Raw genomic sequence first — 14,230 nt, forward strand, 5'->3', positions numbered from 1 at the left:
AAAAAAATGAAAAAAGAAAGGAAAAAGCCGTGCTCTCCATCGGAAATTGCATTTCGTTTTGAGCGCGTCCAGATGCAGGAAATTACTGTCAACTGTTAACGCCCGGGATAGGATCACGAACCCATCTTCTGGTCCGGGCTTTAATAAATCTTCAATTTGCATATTCTTTGGTTTTTATTTTTTTTTTTGCTTTGCTCTGCCGGCCATTAATCAATGCCCATGGGCGATGGCAGACAACATCACGTATACGCAATTTTAATTGCCGCTGATATAAAAGTGTTTAGCGGTTGGGGGATGAGTAAATTTAATTAAATGTTTACTTGCTGCTCTCAGCAGAAATCAATGAAAGCGACTTCTAATTTATTGCGTACCAGAGACCGAAAGGACCCACAGGATGGGGCAATGTCGACATTGGCAGGAATCGCATCTTGCTGACACAGACAGGGGAAAAGTAATTAACCGATTGGCAACTGAAACACAGCTGATAATATCCTTGAGAAATACTCGGCGAATGGCTTTAACTGCTGTCCCTCTGGGAAGGTGCTCGATAAGTATGTAATAAATATAGTTTAAGGCAGAGAACACAATCAGCTGGGAAATCAATAGACCACCAGCATCATCGATGTGGCTAATAGAGAGCACAACCCAATCTCTGGGGACACATGACGCCCCGAACATCAATATCCACATCCACATCCATATCCACTTCCTTTATGTGGAGTCATTGTTAAGGGACTCTCCATTTCGTTGATTGCCCCACCGCAGGCGCAATAATATTGATCGTCTGCAAATGTTGTTCAGTTGCCCTTCAATTTATGTTCTCTCCTAGCTGCAAATTTAACCGAACACACGGACGAACACCAGGGTTAATGTGGCAATGCAAATCCCAAATATGGGCAAAAATGCAATTGCAAGTGCTGCCGCACAGTTTGGTCCTGCCCTGCGAATGCGAATGTGGCACCAAGGCCAGCGCCGGTTAAAGCCTACACAGGATGCAAACAAAGAATGGCTGAGGGTCCGTTGCAATTGCAGTTGCAACAGATATACGGGGTTTGGTGCAGGAGCGGATTCCAGGTTCATCTGCCGGAAATTTCTAACTAAAATACATTTTTGCTATTGGAAATGCCACTGTTTTTCTTTTAAAATTATGCCATTTTATTTTATTTTTAAAAATGTTGATTTATTCTGATTTATTTTCGTTTAGTTTTCTGCGTGTTTTCGATGCCAATCTGTAGATAATTTCAAAATATTATTTGATTAAAATTGCGTTGTTTTTTTGTATAAGTCTGGAAAATAATTCTATGTTTTTGCACTTCATTTATTTGCATGTTTTAGTCAAAAATTGTGATAAAAGTAGATTTAATTTCTCTCCGAAATTTGAGATTGAATTTAATATAGTATTTCCTCTTATACTGTAAGCTTGCTTCTTAAAATATTTGGCTTGGAAACATTTTTAATCAAAGAATTACCTAGTTATTGAACCCTCTTAAGACCTTTTTTATGCCAAGGCTAATCAGTGATGAGTCACAGATTTATGATTTCACATTAAGAAGTGGTAACGTGGTGTGAAATGAATCTATTCCCTTGCCAGCAACCTCCGCTCCTGGCCACCTGCTGTGGCTTCAATCCATTTACAGGTGTTTGCCCAGAGTCAATGCATACGCAGCCAGCCGTAAAACATTTGTCACATTTGCATTAAAAGCGGCAGCAATCCGGGGACCTGCTTTATGTGTGTTTGCATTTGCCCACCAGTGCTGCAGCAGCAGAAGCAGTAGCAGAAACCAGACCAAACCAAACCAGAACAGTTCCCGATCCCGAAACCCACACCCGGATGGCTATGCAATTTATTTGCACAGTGCACTTGCCAATTAATTCTTATCTCAGCAGCAGCCATGCAGGTTGCTTTCCCGGCGACTGCATAAATCAATGTGCCTGAAATGATAACTCATGCGAAGGGTGCCACTGCTACCCGTACTACTGGTACTACTGCTCCCACGATATATACTCGTATATTCCGGCACACACAAATCCTGCTCTAGATCGGCCTTGCTGTTACATCCCGTGCTGCCCCTTCGATTGGATTGGAAGGCCCGAAATGAGACGTTACGTGGTACCAGAGGGCAAAGGAGGAGATGCAGGAGGAGGCATTGTGTGTCTAGGAACTGCAGCTCACTCAATTTCATGCTGTCAAATGTGCTGGCAAGATTCGCATTCTCCGAGGGCACACACACCCGCTGGTCGGGATCCTTTGTCCCGATTCCTAATGCCCCCCTAACCCCATACCTCATCCTCATGCCCATGCGAAACCTGCCGCCTAGCGGCGTCTAATTGAATTGCATTGCGATAATGGGCGATTCAGCTTTGGTGGCACCTCCTAATTGAAAAGTGTTGTTCCCAGAAGCAGCAGCAGCAGCAAATTTACGATAAAAGTTCCATCCGTCTTGTGAGTCGATTGAGATTTAAGCTCAGTCCAAAGATAAATGCTCAGTAAATTGAGAGTATTTTCTGAGGTGATAGAGTCCAAGGGGGATTATTAACTAGAAAGTCTGTCAACCGGCAAAATGAATTCATTTAGTATTCCATTTGGGGTCACCTGTGCATATGACTCGCAAGCCATATTGTCTGGCCATTATTCATGCATTCTAATTTGATACAAAAGCCAAAAGGAGACTTTCTCTTTCTCTGCTGTCATTTAAATGGAAATCTTTTGGCCAAAACTTGATGCCGACCAAAAGATTTATCGTACTGTCTGTGTGTGTAAGGATTACCCAGGGGCAAAACACAGTCGCCACTCATAAATTCATATAATTAAAGCGATCCAATTATAATTGTTCCAAGTTGCTGCCAGGCTCTATTTGGCTCCTCTGCCTGTCAGCAAATCTGGGGACAAGGACAGGCCGCTTCCTGTTTTCCAAATGCCGCCATCGCCATTGCCGCCGCCTCAGGTGAGGCACACAGGAGGCCGTTGGGAAAAGCTCGCGCGCCCTGGTAATTAATTATGTCGACTGCAATGACGGCGCTGAAAATATCCGGTAAGGTAAGCCTTGGCCAAGGAGGGCGAAAATAATATAAAAATGAAGCCAGGGTCGTGGGGCAAACGGAAACGGAAATAAGCACAAACAGTTGGCGACAGCGAAGGCGACGGCGGCGGCAGTGGCGGAGAACGTAGAACCGAAAACAAACAAGTCGCTGCGCGCCTTTGCCGAAATGATTTATTAGAAACGACATTTCAATTTTTCATCGCCAAGTCTCAGTTCCGCCTTGCGGAATAAGAAACGCGTACAAATAAATATAAATTTGCCTGTTGACAAAAAATGTAGCAATTTCACATGCAACTAAATGCGTATTTCCGGCCGGAAGAGCCCAACAACGTTTGTGCGTGGGCTTGGTTGGGTGAATGACGGATGTAGGGACGGCATTTCCGCTTTACCGCCATTTTGCTGTTTGATTGAGCTCGAGCCCTTGTCTAGATCTCAGAGGATCCCTCCTTTTTCAAAGGTGCCATGGAGCGCCATCAGGCTCAAGCAGCGCACAAAGTGTCCCTGCAAGTGTGCTTCAAAAGAAGAGACACGCAAAAAGGACACCCACTCGTACAGCCACACACACACACACACACGCAAACCGCAAGGAAACAATAAATTTGCAGCAATGCGAAACGGAAATGTTTGCTACGGAAATAGAGGAAACGCAGCAATGCAGCCATTGCCCCAGTAGCAAAAGTCGCAGTTGTCCTTGGCAATTGTCGCACGGCGAACGGCAAACAAACAAAGTAATTGGTCCACACAAATTGCCAGCCAAAAGAAAAGTGGCAGGACGAAGAAGATGGCAGAACGATGGGCAAAACGATGGCCAGAGAATTGCCACTTGAAAAGGGGAAAGGGCAGAAAGAGACCGAGTAATGGCTAGTAAATTTTATTATGACCATGACGTGGCTCCTTTTTCCCACCACTCACCGGCACATAAATTATGCATATTTAGCAGAGTGAAATTGAAAACTAATTAATTACACTTGCAGCCCCGAAGCAGCGGCTAAGTGAGGTGGACCCCCCTGCCCCTCCTTCTTCACGAAGCTGGAGAAAAATGTTGTTCAACTTTTTAATTGCCAGCATCAAGTGTTTTTCAAATTGCTCTTGGCTGTAATTATGGTCGAAAAGTGGCTGAAACGTGAGACATTCTGCGCTGGGCAAGGGTCGTCAGCATTGCTAAGCTAGTAGCCAGGATGAAGGAGCTGGAAGGGGGCAAAATGGCCGGTGGACGGGGTAAAAGGCGGAAGTGAAAGCTCTCGGCGAAAGTTCAGACACTTGTTGGTTGTTGCGACTCCGCAGCAGTTTTAATGTTGCCTACTTTGGGGCGGAAGCTAATAGGATACAGTGAGCAGTGCTTATAGGAGCTTATGAATTAGTTATCATTTAAATGATGTATCCATTAAAATAGTTTTTATTTTACATTACTTTGATCTGACTTTTAGGATTACTAGCTTAATCCATGAAAAAACTCAGAAATATAAAATTTCGACTAAAAGATATTCCAGAAAATTAAGCTACATAATCATTAAAATCTGTTTACAATAGAAAGGACACATTAATTTCAATTTTCCATAAGTATTATGGTTATTCTTAAGTGGCGTATATAACCAATATTTACTGTATACCTCTTACATGGATGCTTGGTTCTCAGTTGCGTGGCTGCTTAATGAATTAATGTAAGACGGTTACGTCTGATGCTTCTGCGGCTCCAGTCAAAGGAAAGGAATCGGCTTAGTGTCCCCCGGGCAACTTCAACCAGGTTCAGATACCCGTTCCCCACACCTGACGGCTCCCACGGAAGCCACTGTTTCGAGGATCCCAAAGAGCTAATTCAACGCTTTAAATTCAAAGTGTCAATCAAAGTGGGTATTGATTCTCGTTTGCCCAGCCACGCACGGCTAAGACAGTTGGAGTTTGAGTTGGAGCTAGGAGGGGGGAATCGGGAAACGGGAAACTCAAAGGCAAATGCCAGTCGGCAGGAGTCACGTACTCTGACTGCCAAAGGGCAACCTTGCAATCGGCTCCAGCCATTTTCCATCACCTGTCTGGATGCGATCCAATTCGATGCCGTAGGCATAACACAATTTTCCTGGCCAACGCTAAGCCTTTGGCTTCTGGAATGTTTATCCGAAAAAAAAGGGTTGGGACTCGACTTGGACGTATATTTCACAACCAAATGCCGGGGAGTTTTATTAGTTGGGCAGGTCACAGGAGGTTGCAACCCTTCTCAAAAACATGATACTAATAAAAATCCATGTTAATGTTGCATGAATACCAAATAAATTGAGGCAGCCAACACGTACCGGAGCTCCTGCTCCATTTATTGATTGAACATAAAATTGGGCAATTTCATTGACGTAACAATTTTTTATGCCCTAACCGGCGGACAGGGAGCAGTTGTTAAAATTGGCTAAGATGCTCGGGGCAGAGACAATGTCTTGCGTAAATTATTTATACTCAAGTTCGAGTGACAAATGAATGTTGTATGTATGTACCGCTTAAGCAGCTGTCACTTTTAAAAGTATGTGTGGGTGAGAGAGTGTTGTGTGCTTATCGATTCTATTTCCGTTTCCCGTTTTTATGCAACCAAATGCAACCAGATACGAGGATAAAATCAAGTTGATGCTGCAGCTACTGCTGCGGTTGCAACATTGTTACCCCTTTTGTCACCCAACCAGACGTCTGCCAATCTCTTCCTCATTTTGAGCCGCATTATTAATGCCGCTCTGCGAGTGCTGGATGTGGCGTTTGTTTGACTAGGGATTTTTAGCGCGAATCAATCAAATCACATGACTGCTTGACTAACAGCCAGTGATTTGATTGATGAACTGCGTCAACAGGGGGTGGGCCATGGTGTCCTATGGTGCTCTTGCAGGTCCTTGCCTTGCCTTCCCACTCGATTGCCACTCTCCGGGATGACACGCACAGCGCAAACAGGACAGACAGGACTCAAAGTCGTCCTGGCCCTGCGGTTAACTGGCTGAATCGCAGAATTAGCTTCGTGACGTAAAGAGCGCATTATTGATTAGTGGCTCGTGTCCGTATCCTGATGGGCCATTAAAGATCCCAGTATTACGGATGCTTAATCAAAATCCGTGACATCGAACGGGGGGCGTGATGTCTGCTGCTCGCAGCTAATGAATATTTAATTTCTAGCAGAAGGGCTTTGGTTTATTTAAACGCAGAAAAGTCGAAGTCTCACAAGTTCACTTCCTTCCCAGTAATGTGTTTGCTTATTTCCGTAGCAATTTCTGGCGTTTCCATGCCTGCGTGTATATGCAGTAGTAGTAGTTTTCTGTGAGTGTGTGCCGTAATAAAATATTTTATTACTTTTTAAGTGTATTTGGTACTCGTAAAGTTTTTTTGCTTTCGCTTTCTTCTTCGGGCTCCTTGTAATATTTTCCTTTTTTTCGTCTTTCATTTTCCTTTTTTAGAATGCGGCATGCAATGTCACATGTGAGTGAACGACTTGGCATCGTTCTTGGGTATTTGGCATGCAAATTCCAAGTCAAGTTGGTGAAAGTCGGCAAAATGTCATCGCCTGGCAATGTCCTGAAAATGTCATCGTAATCCGAGTTCTGATGAACTTAACACGATTGCACCGAAAATGAAGCCTCATTTGGGACCTCTTTTTCGGGCTGGGCTTCATTAGTGACTTAGTTGTGTGTATCCAGGTTAGGGCATTTACCTTGGTCATATGAGAGCTCCTGCTGAGTCTTCGCCGCCCTTTCCTTTTCGGCCAACATCTCTTTTATGTAAATGTGCGAAAATTTCATCACACACATGCACATCAAATGAAATTGTATTCCTGCGGCGGGAAAAGTACGAGGAAAGTGGAACTAGTGGGTGGTGTTGGTCTTTTGGCGGAAAAGCAGGAAAATGTCTTACTCTCCCACCGGTGGCAGCTGGCATCCGTGTCCATGACAGGACTCCGGCGACGTCGCTCTGCTCCTTCTGCTTCAGTTGCCGCTGCGGCTCATCATCATCAACGGGCGACGTCGACGTCGTTCCCATTTCATCATTGTCATAACTTTGTGTCACAATTTTGTCCTCCTCCAGCAGGTCCCATGTGTCCACAGGGCGAGCACAATTTTTCGACTAGAATGTGGCCACTTTTTTCTTGGGGGCTTTAGCTTGACTTGGAACCTTCAATTTTGACACTTGGAGAAATGCTGAAGACTATAAAAGGTCCTAGAAGGACAAAACTATTTCATTAAGTAATTTCTTAAGATAAACTTGAATTTGTTAACAAACATTGTTGGAATTAACATTTTATTATTTTGTTTCAATCGAAAAAGAATAAAGAGTTTATTTTTATTTTCCTTTTAAGTAAAATATTTAATAAAATGTGCTATTTTTTTTAAATTTTTAGTCTTTCTATTTTGCTCAGTGTCTATTGGCAACCTTCGGTGCAAGGAATTCGATTTGTTTTCAGTTGCAGGCCAGCTATTTCGGAGACATATTTACTTTATTTGAAAATACTTTCCTTATTGTTTGTACACTTTGACGATCGGCCTGCGGGCGGCATTTTGCACCGACTGCGACTGACGCCAACAAAAACTGGACCAAAAGCGAAAACAAGAAGCAAAGCGTTGTGAGCTCTTTGGGGCATATTTACACTTCACTTTTGCCAGGCAGTAAAAAATATTTCACATCGCAAATAAACAATTTCAGAGACAAAAATCGAGTAGGAGGCGAGGAGAAATGCTGTTATTCACATTCAGCATATGTGCAGCAGCTAGAGCAATTTATTATGTCATCAACTGGCATATATAGATTTATATATATATGGTATTCTTCTGGCAAATGTGCTTAGAAAGCTGGATTTGAACAAAATGCAAAATGTGTGGCAAGCGTGCATCCTTAGAAACTTTGTTGTCACACCGTATAATGTGATGATTGAAAAATTTGAAAGTAAACTGTGCTGTGCAGGAGGACTTTCTCAGCCAAAATGCAAGCTCCGCAGAATGGCCAAGTTAACGCTCCAAACGGACTGACAAACTGCTTTAAGTGGCCAAACTTTTGCCTCGGCTAAAAAATGCCGAGCGTTGAGAACACAAGTTGGAGTAACTTTTACATTGTAAGTCCACAAGGCAGGTGCCCAAAGGGAAGCAAACGAACGAAAGAGAAAAAAAAATGGAGGCGAGAATAAATGTTAACAAGATGACGACGAGCAAAAAGAATGAAAAGAGGGCTCGGAACCACTGTCCGGGACATCTCATTGTTTCGCCTCTGTGAATGGAAAAAATTAACTGAACCGGGGGACTGTACTGGAGTTGCTCAAACTGAATTCGAGGGATACATTAGGACTTTTATTTGCATTCGCGGGCCAATAAAACAAAGTTGGCCTGCGCATATTACGCGCAAATGAAACGCCCGGACAGTCAATGGCTTTGCCGATTTTCTTGGCCACTCTTTTTACTTTACTTTACTGTACTGTCATTTGGCCAAGTTCTTGGCGCATAAACTTTTGCTGCAACATTTGCCTTCCCATTGTTTCCACGGTGGTTCCAGGATCCACCAAAACAATTTCAGGGGCAAGAAGGGTGGTGTAACTGCTGTGCTGCTTCTGCTGGGGGAGCCAAATTAAAGTGCATTGTATGCTAAAAGTTTTCTGCCAGCAAACCGGAACAATGAAAAGTTCATGAAAATTTTTGCTTCAACGCATAAACAATAAACATAAAACTTTTGACCATTAAAAAGGGCGCCCCCTTGCCCGAGTGACAGTTGGTCTGCTTTTGGCCTTAAGTGTGGGTGCTGGGTGTTAGCTACCAAGAGATCCCAATGCTGGCCAAGAGGGAACCGGTAGCCTCGAGTGCTTGCTCTCAAAAGTTTTCTGTTGCTCTAATGACAAAAATCGGCGTGAATTTGATGTTTGGCCAAAAAGTTTTGCTTCCCCTTCAGTTTTTGTTTCTTCTTAGCGCGGCGAGTGAAATTTAGATCTTGAAAACTACAGCAGATTGTCCTTGGAAATCTTTAGAAAATTACTTCAGATGTCTCATTAACAACCAAGAGCAAAGTTTTTCGTGGACTTTTTAATGTACTCTTGAAAATTAGTTGTCGAAAGTATCAGAAATGGTATTACAACTAGAAAAATATATAGGAAATTGAAAAAAGGTTCTCCATATATTTCAAAGCTGAAAAAATTGAGGAACAAAGTGCGAGTTGTTATGTATTTTCCCTCATGTCAATATTATTTAAATGAGCCTAAAAAATGTAAAACAATTAACATGTAAATCTCGCAGTTTTTTACTGTTTCAGTAAATTCATAATAATTTTTTCTGATTCTGATTTATAATTCAGTTTTAAATGTCCCATAAATGCAGAGTCAACCACAAGCAGATTTTACATTAATTCGCTTGCAATAAACAAAACATCCGCTCTAGAGAGATGCTGAGAAAGGCATTTGATCCGCGCATGCGTTCCTAGAGAGAATATTCTCTTATACCAACAGAGAGATGTAGATGCTGAGAGACAGCTAGAGAAACAGAGAATCAGAGAGAGAGAAATAGATTTTCTCACTTTTGAGTTACCAGTATTATTCAGTTTGTGTTTACATTGTATACACAACAAGCGACGACAAAGCCGATTTACACTTGCCAGACACTTGGCACTCGGCTCAAACCGTCTCTCCAGCATTGCCACAGTTCTCGTCTCCTCATCTTCCGCCAGAGAAGATGGACAGCGAATTGCCGGCAACAGCTGATGAAGTCTGGAGGAGTGGCGGCGGGCTTTACGGGTTTTATATGGGGGGCCAACTTGCACAGTCATACGGATTTTATGCATGGAGTCATAAAATTGTCGAGTAATTCAGCAGGCATGGCACACTCGGGCTGGGCTATTTAAATTTGAAATAACAATTCCAAGCTGCTTGGGTGAGAGAGAAGAAGGAAGTTTTCCGGGGAAAACACGGCAATTCGAGAAGCTCTTAAATTTGCTCACAATGAAGCAAACTTTTCATCTGACTCAAAACATTTGTAACGTGCCAGGGGAAAAAATATTTATTTCAGCTCGTATGTCATGCGAGTGGAGGAGCCAGGGGGGCGTGGCATTAAAACTTTGCGCCATTTTTCAAATTTGTCGCGGTTGCCCAACGCCTCCATATCCCAACCAAACCCACTCTGGGTTCAGTGGAATCAACTTGATAATATTACACGGAAAACCCGTGGAAGTGCCCGGCAAGTTAATGCCTTATGACTACAACTCCAACTGCCACTGCGACTATGACCCGACCTGGCGCAGAAACTTTCCTGCCATGTTATGGAATGATTAATGTTTATTCCGACCAACTGCGTGCGTCTGCGGTTCTGACCCGCCCTATTCCGCTGGCCAAATATGTGCGCGCCTGAAAATATGTTAACGCTTTTTAAATCATCTTGTCCCGTGTCTGGATGAGTTTGAGTGCCTGGCCGTTGTTTTAAAACATTAATGATTCTTGGGTAGGCAGTAAAACTTTTGTAGAGATTTTCGTGCATAAATTCCATTAAAATTTAAAGAAATATTCGGGGAGAGATTAGTTTCATATTGTGGATATCTTTTCTCATTTTCTATCTCAAACAAGTTTTAAACTAATTTTTACTTAACTGACGGTCGCTTTTTATCATCGAATATTATTGCATTTATCAGAGCTTTAAAAATAAATCTCTAAACATTAGGAAAGTGTAGTTTTAGTTAAATATTCCATAAAATTTCACTCAATAAGAACTAGTTTCTTCTATAAAAATTAAACTTACTTAATTAACAAAAAGTTTATTTGTTTATTTATATCCTAGCCCAGAGCTATTTTAGCTTTCTGATTGCCAGCAATCAACAATATAATAGACCCCTTTTTGGGGGTCACAGGGAAATCAGAGACTGCATTAGATGCAATCAGGAAACAAACTACTGCAAGACTTTGAAATTGGAAAGGGATCTACTTTTTGGGCTGGCCAAGTTTATAAGATGCTTTACCCAAAAAAAAAAAGAAAGAAAAAACCTGAAGCGAAATTGAAAATGAATATAGTTCTCGGTTCTTTGCCTCAGTTGCAGCTTAAACGTCTTCAAATAACAAGCAGACAGCATCCCACTATGATCTCCGGCTCCAGTTCCACAGCCAATCCCCCCCAGAATTCTCTAGTCTCTAGTCTGCCCGGGCAAAGCGCATTAAAGCAAAGTATTTTTGCCAGGATTTTGTTGCTTTTGCTTCTGGGTACACTTAAGCCTTGGCTGGGTATCAACAAACAGTACTTACCAAATCGTTTTCAGCAGCGCTGCCAAAAAAGCCAGACAACGTTGGAGACCGGAGGAGCCGTAGCCCAGGCGCCCAGTTTGCAGGGTTTGTGCGGATGATTGTAGGATGTGGGACTCCTCCGACTTTATAAATTGCATATCGAATTTAGTAATTTTCTGCATTGTGAGAATATCGTGCGTTGCCGGAGGCGCCACAGCACATGCTTTGCTTTCTGGTCTGGTCTGGTCGAGTCTGCTCTGGTCTTTACTGGTGGTGAGTCATGGACTGGCTTTGGTATGGAGCTCTGAACCTGGACTGCCGCTAATCATGCGATCGCCGGTGCATTGTTGCCTCCTGCATTATATTCCCTAGCCAGGCACTTGCTGACAGGTTCTGTGCGCTTCCTTCCAATGCCCTATTGCTGCTGCTCCTGCTGTTCCTTCTGCCCATTTTTCATTTTCATTTAATATTTATGATTTATTTATGTGCGGATGCTTGTTGGCTGTTCTCATATCGTACGAGAATTTATGCTTTCCGCTTTGGCTCGGATTCAGGCTGAGGCTCAGGCTTAGGATGAGTTAGCAGCTCAGGTCCTGGGTCAATATTCCCATACCCTGTACGGCAGCTACAGGCTCTTCTAATTTGTAAGCCCGACCTGAGGCAGACAACAATTTCATGCGCCGCTGGCCAGTGACTCCGTAACAATAACCATAACAAGGAGCAGTCAGAGTCGCAGTCACAGTTCCATACACAAGGCTTATTATGCAAATGCCTCACAAAACTTGACCACAATTGCGTTCTCGTCCCAGGACCCATAGTAATAACAATTTTTCCTTTTTATTATTTTTTTGGCTTATTTTAATTTTTCTTCTTTTTTTTGCTTTTTCTGTGGCAGCAACAATTTCTCGTTTTCCACTGGCTGCGCACGGCACAACAACAGGAATGCAACTTTTTCAATTAGCCAAGCGGCCAGCATTAGTCTTATCATGGCCAAAAAATCACCCCGTCGACCTTTCCCAGCTTCCATTCAGCTCCAGATCAGCCCGGGGAGCTGCTCCAGTCCGGTTGGTACGGCAAACTTTTTAAACACGCTAGCTGACAGCTCAGCGCCATGGGGGCCATTTCCTGTTGAAAGCGGCCAAAACGTTGCTTACACTTGCTCTCACCTGAACAGGTATAATCGATATTTATTTATTTGGCCATTAAAACAATAACAATAACGCAAACAACAAAGTTTTTCCTCGTTCGGAGCTGATAGCTGTGAATGGGAGATAGCCAAGAGAGAAAATTATTCATAAAAACATAGAAACATATTTATATAGATAAGGCTTATTAAAATAAAGGAGAAAAGGAAATTTAACTTAAATATTGAGTCCTAGAAATGAATATATATGTAAAATGAAAAAAGAAGAAATTATAAATACCAAAAGCCCGTAAAAAGTCAATGAAAATTTGAAAAAAGTGCAACTTATTTTTAAAATTTTAGTTTTAGTTTTAGGTCATGAGAATGATATTGTCCGAAATAAAAACCCAGCCCTTGATATAGCAACACTAAAAATACTTAAGCATCTAATTTGTTTTTTGTTCGCTGCACTTGAGGTCAGACAGGATTTTATACCCAATTCCCGTTCGATTCGCCAACATTTTCCCATTGCTATCGCTGCCAATCAAGCAATTGAGCTGCACACAAGCCAAGAGAATAAATAAAACATGAAGCTTATGGCCTGAAAATTACCCAACAGCCACACTGACCTGCCTGCCGCCACCCTTCTTGGGCGTAATAGAAAAGTGAAGCTCATCTAATATTTAGGTTTGCTGAACTTGGGGGCTTCCCCTGACCGGCGAAGCCAACCGCTCGCTGACCGCTGTCAGCCACAAGCTAGCGAAACATTAACGGAATTGTTGTTCGTCGGAGGTGGTGGAAGACAACGGAAACATTCTGCAGCCTCATCTCATCCGCAGAGCAGAGCCAGCGGGAGAGATATGGCCAAAAACGAGAGGCCAGGACAGGCCAACGATGTCCTCCTAGACTGGCTCAAAGCAAAACGAAAATTCCAATAAATTCAATGCGACACAGCAGACACTTGGGAGGACTTTGGGGCATGTCACAGCAGTAGTGGAAGGAGAAGGACGTCGGTGCAGGACGAAGGACCAAACCAGACTAACTGGGGGCGGGGTATTTTGGGTCTTGGCAGTGGGGCGTGGCTGTTTGTCTCTGTCCGGGGATGTCGGTCTGGGCTGTGAATGTGTGGCAAAGTTCAGACCTTTGACATTTTTGTTTCGGCATGCATTACTCATACGCAACGTAGTCCGGAGTAGTCCAATATGAACTCAACTCCCCAAACAGATGGCCAAAAAGGAAAACTTTTCTAATATGACTTGGAAGAAATCCGCTTCTACACTCTGACCGGGTATTTAGATATTTTAATGAAAATCTCAGCTAATAGCTGCGCCCGAACATAAATAATGTGTCGTGTCGTTTCTGCTCGCGCTTTCAAGTTCCTTTTTCAGAAATATATCCTTAGTCGTTTTTCTGGGTTGGCTTTGGGGCTCGTAGCATGTGTCACAATTTATATGCAAACTTATCAACGTCTCAGTGTCTCCAGAGCATCGTTTGCATGCATACTAGCTGCACATGTCTGGGCCATTGAAACGGGCCAAGAGTAAGCAAGTAAGAGGGGGAGGGGGACAGAGCTCGATGTGCTGTTAATTCCCAGGGCCATGCATGAAATGCTTCTACTTCAGACTTCCCAGGACTTGCCAGGATCAGAGGCAATGTCAGCGTCTGCCGCTTGGCAACATAAGTTTGGGGATTTTTATTTGGCGTCTGGCAGAAAATATGGCTCACAGGCTAACGCATGGCAAACGCAGCTGTTTGTCAAACTGGCTGAATAGGTCTTGCCCTCTTTCCTGCTCATTTTTTCTTTCTTTCGTTTTTTCTCTTTTTTTTTATCAAAAACTTGACTAGGGAAAAGTCTTTTGTTTTTTAAAGTTT

The sequence above is a fragment of the Drosophila eugracilis genome, unplaced genomic scaffold (genome assembly GCF_018153835.1).
Source record: "Drosophila eugracilis isolate 14026-0451.02 unplaced genomic scaffold, ASM1815383v1 contig_367, whole genome shotgun sequence".
NCBI lineage: Eukaryota > Metazoa > Arthropoda > Insecta > Diptera > Drosophilidae > Drosophila > Drosophila eugracilis.